The sequence below is a fragment of the Mastigoproctus giganteus genome, chromosome 12 (genome assembly GCF_048544385.1).
Source record: "Mastigoproctus giganteus isolate SK-2022 chromosome 12, ASM4854438v1, whole genome shotgun sequence".
In the NCBI taxonomy this organism is placed as follows: Eukaryota; Metazoa; Arthropoda; class Arachnida; order Uropygi; family Thelyphonidae; genus Mastigoproctus; species Mastigoproctus giganteus.
In genome coordinates, this window is record NC_143586.1 from 47,863,796 (window position 1) to 47,888,105 (window position 24,310).

Genomic DNA, 24,310 nt, shown 5'->3' on the forward strand with positions numbered 1-24,310 from the left:
GGCAACCTACCAAGTAGCCATTAACTCAAACACTGGGGCCAAAATGTGGAACTGTGTAGCGCACAGTTCCACCTACTGTTAAACTTCAAAGTTGAAAACGATTTCTTGTTTTTATTCATTTATTATTGAAATGATTCTTGGAAATAGAGAATAAGTATACTATATGCGGGACCTGTTAACAAAAATATTCATTTCGTTGCATTGCTCTTCACAAAATTTCATATAAATAAAATAAAATAAATTTTCTGTTTATACTCCGGGACGACCAAACATTGACTCCGTTGAAACGTTGAGAAACAAAAGTAATGATGAACAAGTATGCCACAGAAAGGGACATAATGATTGAAGGAGCAGTAATTGAAAAGGTGGAGTCATATACTTATCTGGGACAAGTTATTAGCTGTAATAATGATAAATGGCTGGAAGTCAAGAGAAGAATAAATTTTGTATGGATAGCATTCCGGAAATATAGTCACATACTGAAGAGCAATATCCCAGTTTGTCTGAAACGTAAAATAATGAACCAATGTATACTCCCCACCATGACTTATGGAAGTGAAACTTTGGCACTCACCAAAAGAATGGAAGAGAAGCTGAGAACTACACAGCGAAGAATGGAACGAATCAGACTGTTAGATAAGAAGAGAAACACATGGATTAGGCAGCAAACTCAAGTAAAGGACATTCTTATCAAAACTAAATAACTAAAATGGTCTTGGACAGGACACATAGCTCGAAGACATGATGACAGATGGACTAAGAAAATAACAGAATGATACCCAAGAGGAGCTAGAAGAAAACCTGGAAGACAATGGCGGAGATGGGTAGATGAAATTCATGAGTTTGTGAGTAGTAAATAGATGGCCATTGCACAAAACAGAAGGAACTGGAAAGTTAGTGGAGAGACCTTCATCCTGCAGTGGATTGAAAATGGCTGATGATGATGTTGATGATTAGTGTGCGTTTAACAAATTTTAGAAACATAAGTTAATTATAATGCTGCTTGCATTAGTGCAAAGAAATTAAATTTGAATAATTTTCATTTGGTAAAGAAGAAAGTAAAGCTATATTTAATTATTCGTATATATTAAGAATAAATTTAGCTTAGTTATAAAACCGTAATCCTATATTCCATTGTCTCTATTCATGTTTACTGATTGTTAAAATCTAGCTGAGTTTTTTTAGGCACATTAACATACACTGTACTGCCACTTTATTAGGTACACCCTTGCTGTGTACACAAATGGTTCGTCCTACAACGTTGCAAGTCACATGACCACAGTTGGGGATATAAATGCAGCAGAACAACCTTTCTAGTATCAGTTAAACGTACAAACCGTAGCAAGAATGGGGAAAAGGAGCGATCTAACTGACTTCGAACGTGGCATGATAGTAGGTTCAAGACGGGCTGGACAAAACATCTCTGAAACTGCAGTTCTCCTGAACGTTTCACGCACCACAGTTTCAAGGGTGTAGCGAGAATGGTGCAACGAACAGAAAACATCCTCTCAACGGCACTCCTGTGGAAGAAAATCGCTTGTTGATGAGAGAGGTCAGAGGAAGAGGATGGCTAGAATTGTGCAAGAAAACAGACGAGCCACAATGTCGCACATCACGTCAGAATACAACCTTGGTGCGCAGAACAAAATATCTAAACGGACCACTAGTCGCACTTTGTCGCGAATGGGCTACAACAGCCGACGGCCCCATCGCGTACCTTTGTTATCAATGAAGAACAAGAGAGCACGCCTCCTATGGGCACAGCAACACCAGCACTGGACTATCGAGGATTGGAAAACAGTTGCTTGATCTGACGAGTCGAAGTTCCTGGTGTATCATGTTGATGGAAGGCTCAGAATTTTGCGAAAACAACATGAATCCATGGATCCGTCATGTCTGACGACTACTGTGCAAGGTGGTGCGGGCAGTGTTATGGTGTGGGGAATGTTTTCTTGGCACACTTTGGGTCCATTGGTACCCATATATTCACGTCTGAATGTCACATCGTACCTATATCGTTGCTGACCAAGTGCATCCATTCAAGTTGACAGTTTATCCTCAGTCAGATGGTTATTTCCAGTAGGATAATGCGCCGGTGGTGCAAAAAGCCCGAATCACTATGGAATGGTTCCAGGAACATGACAATGACTTTTCTTTGCTGCAGTGGCCCGCTCAGTCCGCGGATCTCAATCCTATTGAACATCTTTGGGATGAGCTGGAAACGGCTGTTCGCTGCAGGCCTACACCTCCTTCGAATCTCAAGGAACTGCGTGACACACTCATGTCTGCATGGTACTCCATCCTGCACAACGATTTCAGCATCTTATTCAATCCATGCGTAGACGAATTCAGGCTGTTTTGAAGGCTAAAGGAGGCTCAACACGCTACCAGGTAGGTGTACCTAATAAAGTGGCGGCACAGTGTATATGCGCCTGTTGTTTTCACCATATCCGTCCGACTGGCCTCATGCAATAACTTAACTTATAAACAATAAATTTTCATACAATTTGGCTCTTTTAGAAAAATAATTCAAGCTACCCAAATTTCATTAAAATTCGGATGATAGAAATCTTTCAATTATTATTTCTTTATCCGTCCGCATGTAATAATAACTCAACTTTCAGTGAATAGATTTTCAGGAAATTTTATATTTAGCTGTTTGGAATGTTTTACTGTGGCTACCAAAATTTAATTTTTAATAGAAATATGACAATTATTATATTTTTTAAACATATCACATATAACGTATATGTACACTACTCGAAAAATTAACAGAACGTGTAAAACACGTAGTGTAACTCATGGTATGATGGTGTAACATAGAATAACGATGAAATTAGGAGACACGGAGAAACTTCGGACGGGTGTAAGTGACATTTATAGGGGTCGTATAAGAATTACCAAAACGGTAATTCTTTTACAACCATGCTCGATATAAGGGTGTGTATAAGATTCTGTGGCAACAAATTCCATTCTTCCACCAGCTCACCAAGTGACTGAGAAGTTGGCTGTCGGTATACAATCGACGCCCAAGGGCGTCCCGCATATATTCGATCGGACTTAAGTCTGCTGATTGTGCTGGCCATGGCAGTTTCAACATATTCCTCCACCACTTGAGCTCTATGTGCAGTGGCGTTGTCGTGCATGAAAATAAAATCTGTCTGGGCCAACCGCACCCCTAAAAATTCGCACATAACGTTCGAAAATGTGTTCTCGGTTCTCTGTGCAGTTACGGTACCCGTATCAAAAACATGAAGAGGGGTGCAGCCATTGATCGTTATTCCGCCCCACACTAGAACACCCCCATCGTAAGTGCCCCTTTCTCTGATGTGGTCATCTCCAGCACTCTAGGTGCCGTGTTTCAGGACTTGCATTTCGGGGTTATACCCAGGGTTACTAACAGTCCCACCATCGTGAAGGTGCAAGCAGAGATTTTGATTGTTGCAGACCAACCGGGCTTCGCAGAAATTAGGTCCACTTGACTTGAGTGTCACCCGAATATCAGTTCCATCAGCGTTTTAGACGCCCAGGTAACAAGCTTAGCTTGACATACCTGAGAGAATGTCCGGTGACAGCTTCCAGTACCAAAGTTGTCTTTTTAAGTTATCCTTTTAAGTTTTCTTTAAATTTATTTTCTCTATTTTTCATTTATTTTTGCTATATTTTGTTTTATGATCATTTGTTTCTGAAATTAATTTTTTATGTGGTGTGCTTCGAATGGCAGAGTTCAGTAATGTAAGGTAGGTTTGGTGGAAAACGCACCATGACGTTGCCTCAAAACTGATAAGCCAAATCATCCTTAGCATCAAGTCATGCTTTCCGCTGTTTCCATCAATGCAGGATACTTTCTGCTGATGACGAAACCAATTGCAAACACTTCCGCCAGTTTGGCATCCGGCTTTAATTAACATCTCTTGTTTGCCTCTTTTTGAATTCAAAAGAAATGGCAATCTTAATGGGGGGCGGAAGAAACCTGGACTTCAGCGAAGATGAACCAACAACTCTCATCACATTCCATGATGAATTATACACGAGTTCAGATTGTTTTTTTATTATTTATTTTATTTTGCGCCAAAGCATCTAAGGCTACGAGACATCAATATATTGTATCACCTATAAATTTCGTGTAATCTGTGGTTGGGTTACCTGTTTTGCTGATGACAAAGACGAATTTTTGGAGCAACAGGAAGATCGCGCAGGCCACATTCGAGACCGACTAACTCGGCCACGATGTGAGGGAGAAAAAGTCCATAGAAATTCTTCACGTCTTAACGAGGTTGGAACCCAGGACTTTTTTATCTGGTGTAATAATACAGCGATAGTAACCTCTGTGCTACTTGACAGGAACTCTGTGGAATTTGATTAACAGTTATTCAACAATCCTTTTGATTACGTGGTCTTCCAAAAAAATAATAAATAAATAATAATAATAATTAATCTATACCTGAAGTCATACTTCAGAAAATCTTCCATAAAAGCTAACTGTAACATGATACGAATTTCAGTAAAATGTCATTAATGGTTCACCTGCGAACCCAGAATTTAATAACAGTTCATTGCTTGAGTTTCAAATAGATGTCGACTATTATAATCACGTGTACACTACAATGCCACCCTACCTCAGAAGCAAAAGCCAGATGCACGCAAACTTCCTCGTGCTGTCATCCCAGTTAGACACGCCAAGTGACAGAAGTACAATCTTCTGCACGCAATCGTTTGATGTTGGGGAAGAAGGGAAGAAAGACGATAGAATCGCTACTATCCAAACCTGGATGAAATGTATATATATTTTCCATAAAAATAGGTCAACATGCAATATTAGATTCCTGGCAACTAGATGTGATATTGGTTTTACTGGGCTGCCTGTTTAGAATAAGTACCGAGGCAATTAAGGCTACGAGGTCTCAGTATTTCTGTTTTATCAATTGTGTGTGTTCTATGGTCAGTTTGCCTTTTGTGTCGTGTATTGAATAACCCTTCTCAGAAATTTGGGGAAAAATATACTTTTATACAATTTTAAAGGAAAATTTTGATCGGTAATTATCAATACTGATATTCCTTTAGATCTTGCGTAATTTTCAATCACTATTTAGCTGTTTATTTATCTGTTTCTTCCGAATCAGATTTCTGATTACGCTTCCGTTTTTTAGGTGTAATAAGAACTGGGAATAAATGGATTGGTTTAATAAAAACGAGGGAAGAATGGCGCTCTCCAGGAAAGTATCTTCTACAGGAAGGAACGGGGGGGGGGAAAGAGCACCAAATACATGACATATTACCAAAAGAAATATTGGCATATGATTTTTTAATCATATACAGTAAACCCCCGCTATTCGCGGGGGTTACGTTCCTGAGAAATGCCGCGAATACCGAAAACGCGAATACTGAGTTATGGCTCCCATAGTAATAAAGGGGTTCCGTTCCAAAGTATGAAATATATAAGAAAAACTAGTTTAAAATTTTGTCTATGTATGTATTATATGTACCTTCATAATATGACTATGTACATAGACAGTACATAGTGAAATGCAAGCATAAGGCATAGAAATGAAAATAAGAAACAATTTAATATTAAATGTAATATTTATTAGAAATTTCAAACAAATCTTTCAAACCAGCGTCTTTGCTAGCTAAAAAACCTATCCCGCCAGTGCTATCACCAGTTTCACTAAAGTGTTGATAAGGAGTTTTGCGTTTTCACGAATGATGAGTGAATTTAACGGAATTTTATTTTGAGTTCGGTCTTCTATCCACAGATTTAAAGCTTTTTCCATTTTTTTTTCTAATTTAACATCACGAGTTACAGATCAAATTTTTGAAGCAATTAGCGCGTTTTCACGGACACTACGGCGGATTTTTTCTTCCGATTTCTTGATTGATCGTACCGTTGACTCATTGGTTTTATAATGTTTTGCCACTGAGGAGACACTTTCATCATTAGAAATTTTATCTAATAACTCAATTTTATTCGCTAATGTCATCACCTTCTTTGATATTTTCACATTTCTCTTGTTATTCGTAGCCATATTTTTGTAGGGGTTAGAAAGAACTTGTCCACAATAAAGTCACTTTCTTCCGTTAACACACTCGAAAAAGTCTGTTTTACACTACAAAACGGTAGATTTATCACTTTTTTTTTTAAGCATATCAATTTATAAATTGATAAATTTATTCAATTTACAAGCATATAAATTAAAAGCAAACGACGAAACCTTCCATAACAAGCGCATAACACATATTGAACAAGGATTAGCGAGAAACATTCACGCTCGCGATTTTGTCACCCTTCTCCCCCCCACCCACTGAGCGCTGTTTTGACCGGGAAAGATAATTTTAGCCACGCCAATGTTTTTTTATGGCGGAAAATATTCACGGCGCTTTAAAATTCCCATTTTTTAGGTTTCATTTTATATTAAATCGGCGATCGCGAATACGCGAAACCGCGAATACAGATACCGCGAATAGCGGGGGTTTACTGTATATATATTATAAAATTGTTTATCAATATTTTAAAGCATAATAAAACTTTGCAAAAACATTCAACTTCATTTTATCCACTTCAAGCACTTTGTTAAGTTATAATCCCAGCATCATCCTATCTGGTTGCGAGAAAGATATTTCTTGTCGAGTAGAATTTAGATTCCTTTTTTCCTTTCAAAAAAAACGACATTAATTAACGTCTAATATTCAGAATGTTTTTCATCAGCCATGAGAAACGCTTAACAAGTACTAATGGGTTTCAGTTATACCACAATGGCTTTGGATGTTTGGATACAGAGACAAATGCAGTCCATAATTCACCTCACGTATCAGTAAACAGCGTACCCGGCAGCAAGAAAAACAGTAAAACATAATCCTTTAAGTAAGCCATATTTAATACTTATGATGACGAATGATCTTGCTGATATTAGCTTATTCTTAAATCGCATGATATATATTGAGTGAGTCAAGAATTAAAATTGTTTGTAAGCCATTATCGCCGCTTACAAGCATAATGTGAATATATTTTGGAGAAAAAAAAAAGTTCATTTTGGCGAAACCTAACTCCATTGGAGAATGTTAGAATATGACAGAGAATAAAAATAAACTTGTTTTGTAGTTATTTTTCGACTGGGATAAAGTTTAAACGGCAAATGTATCCTCTCTACGTATTCATCCAAAATTAGGTAAAGTTATTTAGATTAAACGCTAAGGCAGCTAACGTCATGAGACATCACTGTATTGTCTGTAAATCAAATTTGTTTATGGGATGATAAACCTGGGTTTTCTGGAATGTAAATTAATGTTTGCCACAGACCGACTAATTGGGTCATGTTACAAAAAAGCTCCTCTGTCTAGACGGGAATCAACCCAAGCTTTTTCTACCCGGTATGGAATAGCAGCAATCGTGATATCCTTCAGAGGATTACAGTTCTACCTTTCAAGAATTACGTGCAGCTTAACGACTTTTATTTATAAATATGTAAATATTTAAAAAATATATAAATTAAGAGAATTTAAAATAAAGAATTCACAGTATTATGAGAGAAGCGGAAGGATCGACATGGCTTCACTTGAACAGGTTGTATATAGTGTTTGACAGAGATTCCAGAACAACAGAAGCAGGGACTAGTTAACATGGTAGCCTAGAAGTAGCTAAGTTTCAGCTCTCAAAGGCAGAAAAGTTAATACATCAGCATATTGCTGTGTTCATTGACGATTGTGTATTGTCTTTTCACCTCTGGAAGGAATAGCATTTTCTTGTTTGAATTCAGGTGCATAAAATTCTTAATATAGGTCCTGATTGTTGCTGTGGGATTTTAGGCACATCAGCAACTTGGACCATATTGTGCCGTATATAATATGGCTGTAAATTGTATGTAGTCTGTAGTCGATTTGTTGCTTTGCTTGAAGAAAAACCAGTTTCCGGGAGAAAAATCCATGCTACCTTCGCCAGAGACCAACTAACTGAACCACCTTGTGAAAAAGGTCCACAAAAATTCCTCTCATCATTTACGGGATTCGAACTAAGGTCTTTTTCAGCCGGCGTGGGGGGAAAAGCGAGAGAACAGCGATTATACCAACTGGGCTACCCGATTGGGCTTCTTGATCGTTGAGTATCTTGCAAGTACGACTAAAGGCATCTATTTCAATTTAATGTTATCTGGGAGCAGTAACTCTATGCAATAAGAGAATAATCAATGCAATCTTAGGCGTTTTGGTATCTCGCAGATGACTGCACTTGGCAGGCTTTTAATTGATATCATGTCTTCACCCTGAATTTGTGATTAGTTAAAATTTTTTTATCTAATCACAACCAGGAATTTAAAGGAACAAAATTTCAATATATGGGCTGAGTCTGAAGCACGCAGCTCATGCATTATACAATTTCGGAACTTTTAGTTTTTAGTATTTACTTATTGAATATGCCAAGCACTCAATGCTTAACATGTACCTAAATACTTAATGGTGATTCAAATAATTTAACAATAATTTTAGCTGCTTTTCTTCCTCGGTAAAAAATGCCGTCACTAGTTCGAAAACTTTTAATAATCTATCGATCGCTTGGTATAAAACATAACTAGAGTTTTTAAGGTATCAATAACGTGTTACCTCTTCTCAAGAACAAAATTCTTAAAATTACAAAATTCGATGATGTAGTAATAAAAATGACACCGCATTCTTGAGCAAGATCAATGGAGATTGCAAGGTAGATGTTGGCGCATCGGCTTCTGTGGCCATAATGCACCTCCCAAGGTTTTTGCAGTACTTTGATCCAAGCCCGAGGCGGGATTCGAACCCGCCACCTTTGGGTTGCCAGGCAGGCACTTTACCCACCCGTCAGATTGTCCCAACTTAGCTTCTCTGTCCACTGCTCATATGGAAGGAGCCCGTTCATGGCCGCTTCCAAGCGTGCACGTGTGTGTGACAGCTCCATAAATTGTGACCTGGTTTACTAGTTTAAAGTTAGCGCCAAACTCTGGATTTGTGTTGAATCAAAGCCATTAAGGAACTGGAACACTTCGGTGAGTTTTGTTTTAACTTTCTTTGGGAAGAAGTGAGATTCTGTTTGCGTTATTTATCCAACGCTAACGACAATGGATCTGCCGTTAAAAGCGCCATTGTCTTAGAATTGGAGAGAGTGACCACGTGACAACATACTGTCACCACGCCTGCATCACACTTATAGACTGGGGTTTAGTGCCCCCCTGTGTGCTACTATAGCGTATTATTGTGCTCCCTCACTCTATGACCTTGTAAACAACGTAGTGAAGTAAATAAGTAAATGTGCCTTCAAGTTCTCTCCCTCCCTCCTTCCCCCCCTCCCTACCAATAGTCATTGCATGGGCGAGCTACAACTTTTCTTCCGTGCTCCCGCACCGAAATAACTATAATTTTTGTGATCGGCGTCAACTAAACTACCATCTATATTGACAATGAGTGGAAAACAAACCGAAAACACGGTCGAGCCTAATGAGCGAAGGCAGCCCGAGCAGGATAATGATACGAATAACGTAGAAGACACACCAATTATTCAGAAAAAGAACAAAAAAAACGGTGCCGAAGTTCAATATAGAGACTAGGAGCCAAACTGAGCACAGGGACGCGCAGGATGGAAACAGCATGCAACCCCACCAAAGCGAGGACCCAAAGCAACAGGACAACCCTCTAGATCCTACTCTCCCTGAGGGCACTGTCCTGGAAAGAACCCTGACACTTAGAACTGCCCTGGAAGATATCTTCAAAGACCAATCGAACAGGGTCACAACTGGGGTCAGGGGGCAGATAGTGTCCCTCTGGACAAAACTGGAGACCATGCTCCTCCAGACTGACAAGGCAAGGGAAAAAGCTTCGACAAAACTGGAGGCATACCTAGAATGTGGGACAAACCAAATGCTACAGCGTGCTCCCACATACGCACAAGCGCTGAGGAACTCAAACACTGCAAACACTACAGTCATGAGTGCCCAACCAAGGAAACCCCCACTGATAAAAACCCCAAATGTGGTAGTGATAAGACCTACAGAGACCAGCGAAACCCTGACCAGTGAAGAGCTGAAAAACAAAGTTATGTCGAACCTCAAAGATGACTTCAAAACTACCAAGATTAAGGCAATAAGAAAGACAAGAAATGTAGGTATTGTCATAGAAACGGAGACAGAGAAAGACATGGAGAATATCCTGACCAACACCAAGATAACTACCATGGGTCTGACTGCAGAGCCACCAAAGCGGAAAGGACCATCAATTATTATCTTTAATGTAGACAAAGGAGTCACCCCACAAATCCTAATACAGGAAATATACACCAGGAACCTGTCAGGAGCACTGCCAGATCAGGAACCTCAGGCTGTGGTACAGCCGAAGTACTCAACGAAATCGAAGACCGGGACTAACAAAAACTGGGTTGTAGAGATTGCGCCGGCCGCCTGGCAAACACTGAAATATCAATCCAGGATCTACATAGAATGGGGAAGTCATCGCTTCCAGGAGCGCGTGACCGTGCCCAAATGCTATAGATGCTGTCGGTATGGCCACACCTCCCATACATGCACCCAGGTTGCTGCCACCTGTGGCCACTGCTCAGAAAAAGGGCATGACTATAACAACTGTCCGAACAGGGCTAAACCACCGACCTGCGTAAACTGCAAAGCACTCAGACTGGAGCATAACCACTCAGAGACCCCAAATGCCCTACCTATCTCAAAACAAAGAGTCTTTACCAACAAAGAATAAATTATGGGGACTAGGCCTAAGCACTACAATACAGCTCTGCTAAAAATCATGCAAGTCAATGCACAACGAGCTCGAACAGTGGTCGAGCAACTTCGAAAGAAAGCCGACGAGGAAAACACAGACATACTGATCCTTCAGGAACCGTACACGCATGTTAAAAAAGTACGAGGTTATCCAGCCAATTACAAGATCGTCCAAACTGACGAAGATACCCCCTGGGCAGCCATCATTATCCGAAACCCAGCCATTACAGTAACGCGAATATCTCAACTATGCACGGCCTGGGCTGCTTGTGCCCATATTATCTCCCCATTGGGCGCTTTCTTTGTGGTGTCCCTGTACTGCAGGCCAGGGGAGGAAATAACCCTCGCAACTAGATATCTTCAGACCCTCTTGGACACATTGCCTAATCAGAGGATCATCATAGGGGCAGATGTAAACTGCCGCTCCCCGGCCTGGCACAGCATGACGCCAGACAGGAGAGCCACGAGAAATGGCCAGATCCTGGAAGATCACCTGGCAAACACTACATTTGAGATCCTCAACTTGCCACACCAGCTGCCAACTTTCTGTAACACTCTGTGGGAGGCCACAATAGATGTATCACTCGCAACTGCGAACGTCGCCCGATATATTAAACACTGGACGGTCCAAGACTCCTGGACCACTTCCGACCACAGAGTGATTACATACCAGATACAGAACCAACTCAGTAGAACCCCGATGACAAAAACATCACTAAACCGCTTCGCAGTTAATAAGGCAAATTGGGAAACTTTCAAGGAAAAACTCACTGCTGAGGTTAGGGAGCACTACCAGACTGCGAGCCGACCCAGAGAGGCAAATGACCTGCAAAGAAAAGTAACTGAAATCATCATAAAAGCTAGCGAACAAGGAATGAAAAGGAAAATCCCAAAGCCAGGCGCCAAATATTTTCTAGTTATCAGTATTGACTTCGCGGGGGCGTTTGACGCCATCTGGTGGCCGAGCGTCCTCGCGAGACTTAGGCGGGCTGGAGTGCCCCTAAACCTGTATAACACAATCAGGAGTTACCTAACACAGAGAACGATCGAAGTACATGCACCGTATAGGAAGCTAACTAGACAAATCCACAGGGGGTGCCCGCAGGGCTCTGTCCTAGGACCCCTGTTATGGAATATGATTTTAGATGAATTCCTGGCCCTTGATATTGGCGAAGTTTGCGCCCAGGCTTTCGCCGATGATTTGATAATAACTGTTGCTGCTAACTCACGAGCGCAGATCGAAGAAAAAGCCAACCACGCGATAGGAATTTTGCAAAACTGGGCTACAATCCATTGCCTGCGGATTTCTCCAAGTAAGACCTGCTCGGTACTCCTGAAGGGCAGACTCGACCTTGCCAGACCACCGCAAGTGAAAATCCAAGGCACCACAATTAAACTTGCTACAGAAATCAAATATCTCGGAATCATCATTGACAAAAATCTGTCTTTTCAGCCCCATCTAAAGTACATTAAACAAAAGATACGGAAATATTCTGCATTGGTTGCAAGAGTGACCAGGAGGGACTGGGGGCTAAACAAGCGGACCCTGTCCCTCTACTACAAATCTACCTTCATCCCGGTCATCACATATGCTTCACCAGTTTGGTACAAAAAGGTAACCACAGTGGTAAATAGAAGAACCTTTGACAGCATCCAGCGGTCAATAATTCTGACAATCACACGAGCTGTCTCCACAGTCAGCACGCACGCACTCCAGATTCTGGCCGGAGTCCTCCTGCTGGACTTGGAAATCATCAGATGCGCCCTGACATATAATATGGCAAAAGAAATACCATGCACTATCCTAAACTTCACGTTGGATCTCGCCAACAACAGGAAACTTGAAAAAACCAGACTTCTCGACCACCTCCGACAGGAATGGCAGGATCGGTGGACAGAATCCACTAAAGGTGAAATCACCAAGAAGTTCCTCCCTAGCGTTAACAGAGTCTTTCCAAAACCCCCGAGTTGGTTTCAACCAGGGCTCCACGTCACCTTTCTGCTCACAGGGCACGGGCCATTTAATGCAAAACTATCTAGCTTCCGAATCACTGAGGATCCCCGTTGCCTCTGTGGCCACGAGGAGACATGGCAACATCTCATGTATGACTGCGACCAGTATGAGGACCTGCGATGCAGGCTCACCACTGCTATCACCTACTTCCCGCAGAACATGGAACAGCATCTTCTCGACTCGGAACAAGAATACAAAGCCCTTACCATTTTTGCACAGAAACTCTTTGCTAGAAGGCGAGCACTTATAGCAAACCACCATGCACAGCACCCAGAAGCTGATGATGAATCCCAAAACCAGGACTAGAGAAAACCGGAATACACAAGAAAACTGTACCAAATAACCCACGAACATGACCATCATTTAGCCTTGTTCACGAGAGAACTGACAACCAGGAAGACCTACGTCTGAACCAGAGACAACCTGACACAGGACTTGATTCATGTATGACCCTGCGACTGGGATCTGACTCCCACATTGAAAAAGAACACCAAAGAAGATCCGGTTCAGATCGCTTGTACCCGCACGTGCTCACAACTGTCAATGCCTGATGGCGATCAGTACCGGGCTCCCTTGCCTGGTACCTTTACTCCCTTTCCCCTGGTGGGGAGGAGGAGACAGTCTTGTCTCCTCCCACCTCTGCCAACCCTGATTCTTCTCCTGGTGGGGCTTGGGCCTGCCTCACTGAAAATCCTGGGGTCGTCTTCTCTATCGTCCCCATACTTCTGTCTTTTCCCCCCAGCCTTCAGTCTCCACCCTACTCTGCCTAATACGCCAGCGTATAACCCCACACAAACTGCAAAAACTTAACTTCGTCCAAATTAAATCGCATACACCTCAATTGGCTTTTCTAATTCCAGCGCTCACCCCTACCGAGTTTTATTTATTTATTTATTTATTATTATTTTTCTTTTTTTTTGGCCCTAGCCACTGAAATCTCAGGAAACTAGGTGGCAGGGCCTGCCAGAGTAAAATTTCATTCTGTGTAACCTGGTCTGCCTCCACGAGACCAAGTGTGGACAACGTTGGGCCTCAGTAGGGGTCCAGCGGCTAAACGGCCAGATGAACAACGATACACAACACTACACATATACAAAATCCACACACTTTTAAATCTCTGGCCTTCCCAGTGAACTGGTACACCTACAATGAAAGCAACGCGGAGATGGGAGAAATCCCTGGTGTCGTTAGACATCAATACACTTTACACTTTACACTTGCTCATATGGAAGTTTTAGCCCATGAGAGAGAGGGGGTTGGGCACTTTGCAGAATGGTACAGCGGATGCACTCAAATGTGCACCGCTAAAACCGCTTATACATAGAAAGCAAGGAAGGGAAATGTATGCCCAGCTGTCATCCTTATTTTCTTAGAATTAGGTCTTGGTGAACTGACACGCATAAATGGGTTTGCCAGCTACAAATGAGAATGCCTTTTATAAAGTTGTATTTGATAGACCTAATTTGAGAAGGAATATGAACTCCTGCAGATGCAGATGATAAAAACTGCTGGATAAACCATTACCTTTAAATTTTCGGAAAACCGGAAATTTATGTTTCCAGAAAAGAAACTTTCGGAACACCGAAACAAAACATTGAAAACCCGGAACAAATCAATCCTGGGAAACAGAGGCGCTGGTCACCTTAATCTATGATTATATTGCACTGTGTGTTTTACGTCTGTACAAATGTGTTTTCACGGACCTATTTACATGTTGTGCTGGCTAAATAACCCCGAATAACTCACTGGGGGAACACCACCCCCTCCAAACTACGGACACGGCTGAAAAAGCTTTCAAGAATTCCCCCAATCTCCCTCACTAGTGAGCATGGAGTGGGTCTGGTAGGCCTAGTGAATGACCTTTAGCAGCGTATTATTTTTTATCCTTACTGTAGTGTTGTGATTTTTTTTATTGTATTGTTTAATATTTACACATTTTGTAATAGGGTCCCTTCATCTTAATTCATACACAAGATTTTATAGTATCCACTATATTGGCAGATGATGGGGATTATACTAACTGTGCTGCTCACTAGGGCAACACTTTGTTATTAAAGATTTATGCTTACAACCTTTAGTTGTAGATTAATATATCGTATATTGTTTTACGATAATATATAAGTATGTGCTTTTAGCCTGCATTCCAGCTGTAACAGCAGGTTCGAACTCTGTCAGATTCGGGAATTATTGAGGTCTTTTCAAGTGTGGAGAAGTCGGGATTAGGTATAAGTGTAGCGTTCCCCAAACGATAAATTTACTTTGGAATGCAATTAATTTACAGACAGAACACACGGACTGCTTATGGGCTAGTTGCTAATTCGCAATAATTCCAATCTCTTCTCTTTCAAACTGATTTTTTTTTTTTTTTTTTTTTTTGATTTGGTAATTGTTGGCGCATCGGCTTCTGTGGCCATATTGCACCTCCCAAGGTTTTTGCAGTACTTTGATCCAAGCCCGAGGCGGGAATCGAACCCGCGACCTTTGGGTTGCCGGGCAGGTACTTTACCCACTCGGCCAGCCCGGTCGGCTTTCAAACTGATGAAACGGGATAATTGTAAAATAAAACAATTTTTTTCCTTTAAAATTTATAGGAAAATTAAAATCCTGCGTGCTTGCTTGCTTTCCAGTTTACACTTTACGTATTGATGCTCTAGAACAGTGTTGATCCTCGGTAACTTTTTTTAATTACGAGTACAGTTTTTAATTTAAAAAATTAAAACTTTTTTAAAAAATGTATTTTTTTGTAATATCCATTTTTAGTAATAATTAAAAAGTAAATATGTATGTATGGGATGGTTTATAATGACTGAAAATATACAGAACGCTTACAATCAAGAAAGCCGAGCGCTTGCTTCGAGCAGTTTAAATATTTTTGTCTGGCATAATTAATATTTTCTGAAGTGCAGAATTATCAGTGTGGAAAGCTCCATAACCATGTTAGTTTTCATAATATCGCTGGTAATTTTTCACGTGTCATTTCTTGCTTCCCCCAGTACATTAACTGCTCGTAGCTTCAATTCACAGTAGAATCACAGCACAGTGAATAATGGGAGGGAGCATTTTCTCAACGTAACGATGGTTTAAACGCGACAGCTGGGAGAAACAGGAAGATTGATTCATCCTATAGTCATCTTCCTTTTCTTAGCTATTCCTTAGACTCCAAAAATGCAGCTCTTCGTTCCCGAAATCCTTCTTTTATTTTTCACTACAACTGTGCATAGTGGCATTTGTTAGTGGCTATCTAAGGACGTCCGTGAATATTTTTTTCAACCCAAGCTTACGAGAAAGTTAAAAAGAAAATGGTTTATTGTTCATTCTTTCCCTTGCTAAGTTTTTTTCTTGTCTTTTTTTTATTCCAACTTTTTTTTTCTCCCTATTTTGTACGTATGGAAAGATGTATCAAAGAGAAAAAGTTTTGCCAAGAGTTAGAGCCCAAATTAATACAGTATTTATAATAGATCGGCTCTTCAGGTCAAGCCACAATATAAATTCATTTTCTTTTATTTTCTTTGAAAAAGATTAGTTAATAGAAAGAATATTTCTAGTAGAGCAGGGACATTGTTATTGAAAGAGTACCTTTTTCGCGATTATGGGAGAAAATGGAGGCGTAGAAACAACCTGGAAATTGGTTTTTAAAGGATTATTCGGCTTTTTCGCGTAGGAAAGTACAGTTAAAAAAATAAAATAAAATAACTCTCTGGAGAGTAAAAATTTGAAAAGAGCATGAGAATGATAATCATATATAGTACATGTACATTATTAAAGTTATTCTTGAATATTAGGTAAAGGGGCCGAATTATAAACCACTACTTTATAGTCAGAATTTTATTTGCATAATCTAAGAATAATTTAAGACATTGAGTGAAAAATAATACAGCAGGGCCAGTGGAGGCAGTAACTAAGATAATTTAATAAGTTAAAATTAATACAAGAAGCTTTCAGGGTGACGAACCCCTTCCTTAGCAAGTAAAAGTAAAAATATACATACATATAGAAATGCAAACATTTCTGTATGTATGTATTAAGAGATTGGTATGTGATAAGTAATATATCTTTGTTCTCTTGAGCAATTAACATCAAGATACTGTAATGTGAAAAAAAAATATTACTTTTGAATAAAAAATGTTATACAAAAGTGGTTCAACTGCATCCAGGTAAGGATACAATAAAACCATTCCCTGGTTGTTGTTGTAGTTGTAGTGCAGGGGTCGGCAACCTTTTTTGAGTGAAGAGCCATTTTTGATCTAATTAGAAAAAAAGAGAATCCGCACCTCAGCTCAAGCTGGAAGGAGGGAGAGGGGTGGAGAATTTTCTAAGAAATGGAATAGAGTGTGAAGATGTTTTATTAAAAAATATATATTTTGAATATTATTTATTAATACTGAAAAAAACGTAACAAACATCCAATTAGGTACGAATTAATGTGACTTTTGCTGCTGCGAGTCTCTCAACATCAGGCGAGTATGCCGCAATTTTCATCTTTAAACATGCTGAGAGACTCGTATTGTTCAGACGGTTTCTTGATTTATTTTTAATATAGTTCATGTTCGAAAATATTTGCCCGCAGAAATTCGCCAAACCAGATACTGAGAGAAGTCCAAACGCAAATATTTTCAAATTTGTATACGTGTCCGGTAAGCTATTCGCACGCATCGAACACAATTTGGTCTTGATTTTTCAACTCATCTATCGCCGTCCACAAGGGCAGCCTTTTGCCTCTCCAAATCCTCAGTTTTAAGGCATTTTAGTCTTGCACTCCACATGTCCTTGATTTTTAAGTCCTCTAACTCCATTTCAAATTAGGCTTCACGTGGGCTAAGAGTTAAAGAGCCGCAAGTTTCCGACCCCTGTTGAGTGTTTTAGGAGCATAAGCGACTAAACGCGAGTTTCCGGAAGAACAACCATGTCACCCTCTCCTGAGACAGATTAACTCAGCCACGTTGGGCAAAAGGCCCATAAAAATTCCTCACATCATCGACAGGACTCGAATTCATGGCTTTTCCACCCGATGTGGGGAGGACGCGATCCTACCAACTGTGCTACTCAAGAAAGCACATTTTCTGGTGAGATTCCACTGTTTACAAAGAAGCCAATGTTAAAAGCATCAAGCTATTGTTTTCATTAACTATTACTAAAACTCAGGATATAACATTTGTAGAAACGTAACAGCGAACAGTTAACAGAAAAAAATTTGCTTACTTAATTTTGTATAGGGAAAATTGTAATCCGCGAAATCAAATTACGATATTATGAGATTCATCTTAAGAAAATAGCTATGAACCTAAAGCTCATCCTTGCAGCTTGAAACTATCCTTGTTTATGGATTCGTCTTAGCGAAACATAACCAAAAATGTAGCAAGAAACATTTTAAATAGAAAAGAAGTGGTGTTATTTGGTAATTTTATGTTATCCTCTTATTTTTCGCAATTTTCCCCACAGATCTGTACTCCATTTTGTTCATAGTACCACTTCTTTCTGGACTTCTGATATATGCTTTGTAACAAAATTAGACAATTATAGTTATGAAAATTTGTTGTTGTTGGGTTTTTAGGCGCATCAGCTTCTTAGATCACATTGCGCCATATATAATGTTTGTACATTGCGTGTTCTGTGGTCGATTTGCTGTTTTGCTGGACGAAAAACCCGAGTTTCCGGGAGAAAAAACATGATACTTTCGCCTCAGATCGACTAACTCAGCCACAGTGTGAAAAAGACCCATAAAAATTACTTGCGTCTTTCACAGAATTCGAATTCAGATCTTTTCCAACTGCTGTTGAGAGGACGGTGATTACACCATCTGTGCTACCTACGCTGTGTAACTTATTATATTTTCGAAGTTACAGAATAACTCTCAAATACGATCTTCAAAATAATGGTAAATGAAATGTATGTACAGTACTTCATAATATGAGGTATGGCAATAAATTTCCCGGACTGGTGCTGTTAAAGTCGTGTTTGATAAGTTTGAAAATAAACGGAAGTGATATGTTGTAATTCAAACTTCCTCCAGCAGATGGTGTTACAGAGTTTGTCCGGTATGCTGAAGTTGTAAGTAACAACCAGTTTCGTTAGTAACATTAACGTACCATGTCACGATTTTGCAATGGAACAACGAACGAATATCAAATTTTGCTTTAAATTGGGAAGATCTGCAACAGAAACGTACGAAATATTAAAATATATTTATGGCGATGAAACGTCAAGTCGTACCAGTGTGTTTGAATTGTATAAGCTGTTCAAAGACGAACGTGAGAATATCCTCGATGATCCATGAAGTGGTCATCCGTCCGTCAACCTCTCGAAATAAGAACAAAGTTTCAAAAGTTCGGAAAATTGTGGCAAGAGATCGTCGTTTGACCCTCAAAATGATGGCTAATGAATTGGATGTGAATAAGGAGACGATTCGTCAAATCCCGCATGAAGATTTAGGGAAAAAGAAGGAAGAAAGGTCTGTGAAAAATTTGTGGGGGCAGCATCATGGTGAGCATAAGCAACAAAGAGTGTCATCATGCGAAGACGTCATTCAGACTTGTCAAGACAGTCCTAATTTCCTCAACTGTTTTGTGGCTGGAAACGAGCGTTGGGTGTTTCAGTACGACCCAGAGATGAATCGGCAGAGCATGCAGTGGACTGCAGAATCAGCACCAAGGTCCAAAAAAGTTTCGTTTACAGAATTTCGGGATCAAGACAATGCTTATCGTGTTTTTCGACAAAAAGAGTATCCTAAAGTAGAGTTCCATTAGGGCGCCCTGCGGCCAAAAGCCAGAAGAACAACAGAACCCAACACTTCTCTAACACATTACACCCAGTTCTGGCATTTACAGAGTTCTGTTCATTTCACATGAAAAATGATGGCGCAGTTATGGGAAACCACGAGTGGCGCCCCAACCCAAAACACTATGCCATTATGCACGACAATGCTTCCGCCAATTCTGCACTTGTGAAGACATTTCTGATGAAACATGACATTGTACAGATCAACCAACTACCCTAATCTCTCGATCTAGAACTAGCGGACTTCTTCCTCTTCCCCAAGGTGAAAACTGCCCTCAAAGGAAATAGATTTCAGGATGTTGAGGACGTTAAGAAAACGTGACTGCCGAACTGAACATCATCTTTTTGGACTCCTTTTCTCACTCTTTTCAGAAATTTAGAACGGTGGTGTAATAAGTTATTCAATCAAGTGGTGATTACTTTGAATAAAAATAAAAACATTTTTGAGCTCCTTCTCTTTGTGTTCTTTTAATTGTACCAATGCGGGAACTTTATTGCCACATCTCGTAAATATCGGAAATACAATTATCATTTACACCAAAATATTTTTATTTATCTATTTATTACTTCCTGTTTCTTTATTCAGAAGTTTAGCACCTTGACAACTGATTGATACCTCAATCATACTTCACAGCTATTCAGATAAAGTGAAGTGATATATGCTTATCCTTATCAAAATGCACTTCAGTTTAAGAGAAATGACACGCATGTTACCCAGTACCACCGCTACCTCTTTGATATTATCGCACCTTGCAGTGTCTCACGACATACGAGAACTAACAACCCATCCTTCGAGCAACATCTAACAAAAGGTGTAAGATAGATAAGACAACCACTAATTGATAGCAACCTGCTTGAATGTGTGGACAGGAAATTGTCACATATGTAGTTACAGAATTTCTGCTTGGAATGGAATGTCTTAATCTACTCATATACAGAAAAGGAGGAGGAAGATATCTTGTTATATCTACATCCCAACGGCGAATTCAACAGTGGTATTTGATAAGATAACATCGTTTGTAATGTCAGAACTATCCAAAATCATAACAGGAGTCTAAGAATAGTGTCTTTTAGTTCTTTTATATTATTAAAAAGATTTATCACTGAACCTCTTTCTATTTCTCGATTGGCTAGATTGCGGAGCTAATTAACCAACAGGAGAGAGGGACAGCAATGACGTAAGTTGCTTTGTTTTTTGCTTTTATCTTATTTTCTTATTTTTATGTGCGGGAGAAATATTTTTCTAGAATTTTCGTTTACTAAACGCAAGTGCGGTGCTGTGTGTGTGTGTGTGTGTGTGTGTGTGTGTGTGTGTGTGTGTGTGTGTGTGTGTGTGTGTGTGTGTGTGTGTGTGTGTGTGTGTGTGTGTGTGTGTGTGTGTGTTCTTCGGTCGGTTTGCCGTTTGTTGGATGAAAACCCTGCAGTTTCCGAGAGAAAAATCATGCAGTCCTCACCTGAAACCAACTAATTCAGTAGGTTGTGAAAAAAGGCCTATAAATATTTCCTCGAATCATTGACGGGATTCTAACTCGGGGCTTTGCTAAATGCTTTTTGCTACTGTACTAAATGCAGGGCCTAATTTTAAGTGATGTCTCATTGTTAATTATTTTTGCAAGGCTGGAAAAAATAGTTTTGCAGTTCTGTGCGAAATGCTAATTTTGAATTTATTTAAATTTTAACCTTCGCAATTCATTCTCTGCTGTGTTCGAGTGACAATTTTAGATCCATATTCACTCTGTCCTGGATGCTCCCATTGTCCACTTTGTTATACAGCGAGGTTGCTTGCATATGAACTTTACGTCAAGTGATTGTGGCACTTGACGTATTAGCCGTATACCATAGTTTGATCGAGGTACCTTATACAATAAATAAAAAAAAATAAAAAGAGTCTGACGGATCCTCTATTTGTTGCCATATCCTAAACCTAGGATATGGCAACAAACAGATATTCATGGACTCGTTGTGCATGATGACAACACTGTAAGCTGTTGAAAGAACCCGTAGTAGTAGTCGCGAATGATGCAAGAAAGCAAGCTTATCTAGCATCAGCCAAAAAAAAAAAAAAAAAGCAACAACTATACAGTTCACCCATCCGTACCCTCCAAGAATTTGTCTAGTTCTTCCTTGAATTTATTCAAACCATCCACTTCCATAACAACAGATCGAAGCCTGTTCCAACAATCAATCATCCGCTGACTGAAGGAAAACTTCTGCATATTTATCCTGCACAGTGGCGCGTTATATCTTCATGGGGAGCCGACCGGGCTAGCCGAGTGGGTAAAGTACCTGCCCGGCAACCCAAAGGTCGCGGGTTCGATTCCCGCCTCGGGCTTGGATCAAAGTACTGCAAAAACCTTGGGAGGTGCAATATGGCCACAGAAGCCGATGCGCCAACAACTACCAAATCAATCAATCAAAACAATCTTCATGGGGCCTAAGGCAAAATGGAAATTGGGGGCCCCATCTAAAGAAAAAACCAATAAAGAACATTTTCAATTTCGTTTTATTGTGACAACAAAACAAACAAATTATATGACATAAGAACTAAATATAAAATTTCACTCAGAATCGGTAAAACCATTTTGAAAAAAAAAATCGTAATTTTCAAATTAATCTTCAAGTAAAGTTCATTGACCGTGGCAGGCAGAAAGTTCAATTTCCCATAAAAATCATTTAAAAATTATGTTATATTTTTAAATCTCTATTCTCTCTATTCTTATTTTAGTCCTCTATTCTCTCCACTATATGTTCCTCTATCCCCAAGTTTCTCAAACCCTCCCACACTTTCTCTCTCTTCACGGCATCAAACGCTTTCTTTGTGTCCAAAAATGCAATGAGTTTTTGAAACAGTGATTTCGGGGAACCCCTCTGATATGAGCCCTAGGCAAATGTCTTTTTTGCCTATAGGATAATGCCCCACTGATCCTGCAACCACCCTTCCTCAACTTGAAGTGATGTCCCCTCATGTGTGTAGTCTCAGCAAAATCAAAACCATGTCTCAGGTCACTGTGATGATATGAGGCGTGGTTGTCTAGGTGTGGGGCCGATCCTAGATTTCAGGAGGCTCGAGGGCAAGAATTAATATTAGAGCTACTTGGTGCTCCTTGCTGGGACTCAAGGCCTTCTTAATTTGGATTTGGACCTTTTCAATAGGGCCCTCGTGCGCTTCAACTGCTGCACCTCCTAAGAGCCAATATTAACCTCTCGCCCCATTTAAGCGGCAAGAGGTTAATATTGGTGCTTATTTCGAACAGGATATTATTTATTTCGTGTACGACTGGTTCGAAGAACATAATGGTGATGTTCCTGCAGTGTCCCCGTCCCGGTGAGGATATTTGGAAACACAGTCGCCGAACATCACTTCCATGGAGCATGTGTGGAATGACACTGAGGAGACCATCCGCCATCAGAAATCATTATCACCCACTCTACAGAATTGGAAAATGCTGTCCAGAGTGTGCGTGTGCTAATATACCACCAGAACATTACTGAAAGTTAGTGCAGTCCGTGTCAAGTTGAATTGCTGTTGTGTTGCAGGCAAAATAGATGTCCCACACGCTTGTAGGACACTTGTAGGTGCACCTAATAAAGCAACAGACGTTTTAGTAATAGTTTGAAACTTTTAATCAAAATATCCCTGTGTGTTCATATGTAACTAAATAAATATAAATGTAATGTAAAAATTTTGCCAAACGTTCTTAAGGTCTTCTGGAATTGTACCACTCAGAAACGGGATGAAGCGAGCCACTCCCGCTGCATGTTGATTTTGTTGGAAAGATGTTAATACAGGAACTATCTACTTGCCTGTCCTACTGCTTGCTACCAAACTCAACAAAAATAAAAAGAAGATTATCTAACTTTTCGGAGATTCTGAGGCTGGTTGCGTTGTAGTCGGATTTTAAGGAACATCGCGATTAAGGCTATATTGCTCCGTATACTGTACTGTCTGTAAATTGCGTGTAATCTGAGGTCGATTTTCTGTTTGCTGGACGTAAATCAGAGTCTCCCGGAGAAAAACCGTTCTACCCGCCTGAGATCGAAGCTACGTTTTGAAAAATGCTCATAAAAATTCCATTCCTCACGTCATCGACGGGACTCGAATTCAGGTCTTTACCACCTCGTGTGGGGAGGACGACGATCTTGCCAACTGTGCTACCCACTCGAGCCTGGTGCTGGTCTACCGGTCTACTTCGTTCAGAGGTACATGACTTTACTTTGCACAAACAGTAATTATAATATACAAATATTCAAGGTTAACAATACGCAAATGGTTTAGCAATTGCCAAGATGGACGAGAACATTAAAGATTGACGACAGTGCTAAATGCGGCGAGTTGTATATGTTAATGAACCTTGTTAGTGAACCTCTCTTCCTTCACCATTTGAATAACCTGCATGATGCCCTTCAAATGATGCTCAGCTCAGAAATGGGCTTGATCGAAGACGTGCGAAGTTTTAAGAGCTTGTTACAATCAGTGTGGGATGTTCTGATTAATCTCAAAAGTGGTTTACAAACTGAGGGTTGATAACTCCTAGGAACAGACTATAAGGAGGAAAAAAATCATCGGAGTTATTGCAAAAAACATCTTTACGAGTATTGTCCTTAGTGCCTGTTCCTGTACTCTTTTTAGTCATTCAGTGCATAGAACTTTAAAAAATATTAATCTAATGGGATTTTTGATGACTTCTTATATCCAATGCAATAAAAACGGCAGAATCAAAGACATAAACATAAATTACGTTTGCGCCGTTTATAGTGACTGTCGTAAAATTTTTATATTGAA